At 35.8% G+C, this 1953-nt stretch overlaps 1 protein-coding gene across 1 annotated transcript in view; it reads left to right on the top strand.

Moving 5' to 3' along the window:
- The window catches only part of dnaja1 (DnaJ heat shock protein family (Hsp40) member A1), a 10825-nt gene extending 9509 nt beyond the window's left edge, over positions 1-1316 (top strand). The window contains exon 9 of the mRNA XM_032532044.1: positions 1-1316. This exon is cut by the window's left edge and continues 527 nt beyond it. The gene's annotated coding sequence lies outside the window, so the exon portion shown is untranslated.
- Positions 1317-1953: the final 637 nt, after the last annotated feature.

Genomic DNA, 1953 nt, shown 5'->3' with positions numbered 1-1953 from the left:
TTAGAGATGAGGGGTGTCGCAGAGCCTTCAGAAAACTTTTCTCTGAAAAAAGACTGTCAGCTTTTTATGCATTTACACTAAAACGGATGCCAATATTAATCTGAAAATACCCTTTTTTATAGTGTTACTAAATCAGTTGTTGTGATCCATTTGTTGATGACTTGTTCAATCTGTTGTGTGTATGTGTGTGTAAAGACCCAATCTCGTGGTGGATAGGGGATGAGGATTGAGACTTGTGTTGAAACATTCATGCTGTTTGACCCTTCAAGGGCTATTTTTTATTCATTTCATAACAGTCTTGACAATGTGGCAAGGAAACGTTGGGAGTAAAGGTAATAATGTTTCCAGGCAGTATTTAGATTAATGCCACTATATATAAGCTAAGTTTAGTTTAATATAGAGCTGCAATCAATGGTGAAGCCGCACAATTGCTTTTGTTTTGGAAAGTAGAACATCTCGTGTTTAAACAGCACGGTTTGATATGAGCCAAATATGACTGCGTACTAATGGTGAAACAAATGGTTAAACATTAGTAAAAGTCACTTTAATTTGAAAAGAATGAACAGATCAGGGAGTTTTCCAAGAAGCAGGTTATCTGGATTAGGCAACTGAAATTCAGAAAGTGTATTTTAAAATATTTCAGTGGATTTGATGTGGTTTGGGGGTTTTACTTCCAGAGAGCTTGTTAACCCTGCTTCTTATAACAGGCCCGTAATGCCTTGATGGCAAATGGATTCCCTCTCTTAAAGAAGTGAGTGCCAAGTTGCACCCAAGTTGTACAGAAAGTGATTGTCTAGGTTGTTGTTTAAAAGATTTGAATGTTCTTGAGATTATTTGTGATTGTTTTTTATTTTATTTTGTTTATTTTTTTTAAATCGGGTAATAAAAACAAATCTGGAACTTAAATTACAACTTTTAATCAAAGATAAATGTACGGATGGGTCTTTACTGGTGTAGGCCTACAGGAAATTAAATATTTTTCATATTTAAAGTCCTAATTGTAAATGCTGAATGGGTCGGTTGGAGGGACACCTGCTATCTCATTGTAGTGTCTGCCTGTTTCAAAGCCTTATAATAACTTAATTTAAAGCTACTTGATAATTCAGGGTTTTTTCAGTGCTGACTTTTCCTTGGATGCTTTAAAGCCAGAATTGAGATCCCTTAAATTCTTTGAAGCAAAATTAATGAGGACTCATGTCAGGGGAACTCAACTCAAGTATCAAGTTTGCATTTTGACAATATGTGTGTCAGGACCAATGATCTACTTGTTTATGCTCATGTTTTCTAATTAAATGCAGTTTGATGGTCTCTCTAAATTGTGGTATTACTCTGTGTGAGTGATTTTACTTTTATTGCTAGGAGAAAGATCCATTGATATTTAAACCATTTGAGAGTGGAGTTGCTCCAAACATCATTTATCTGCATTTTATAGTTAAACTGCATTTTATTTTGTACAAATATATTGATTTTCTTAAAGAATTATTGCCACAATTCTGAAACACTGGCCCACAAAAGGTTTTCGCATTGCCAGACCTATCTTCACATCGCTGTCATCCATGCCACAAGACATTAGACAATCTAATGGCGTTTTTCCATTACTGGTACCTGCTCGAATTGCGTCACCTTTTGGTGCCTCAGCTAGCTTGTAAATCCAACTGAGGTGGTACTAAAAAAAGAAGTACCTGTTAGCAGGTACCAGGGCATTTTTTTTTGTTTTGTAGAGTTGAGTAGATTCCATGCAGTGGAAAAACGCCATAAACTAGGGCTGAAACAATTAATCTATCAGTAGGAAATGAATTGCAGACTATTTTGATAATAATTTTTTGATGTGTTAAAGGTGCCCAGCCAGATTTTGTGGAAAAAATGCCTTGGTTACCTTGTTTCAAGCCGTTCTAGTGGGGTGCAGGAAGACAGCTTGGTTTGTGCCAGTTCTCATTAATATTCAATGAGCTA

Source organism: Etheostoma spectabile, chromosome 2 (assembly GCF_008692095.1).
Source record: "Etheostoma spectabile isolate EspeVRDwgs_2016 chromosome 2, UIUC_Espe_1.0, whole genome shotgun sequence".
NCBI classification, from domain to species: Eukaryota; Metazoa; Chordata; class Actinopteri; order Perciformes; family Percidae; genus Etheostoma; species Etheostoma spectabile.
Note: the sequence above shows the minus strand (reverse complement) of the source record. Positions and strands in the feature narration are given on the sequence as shown.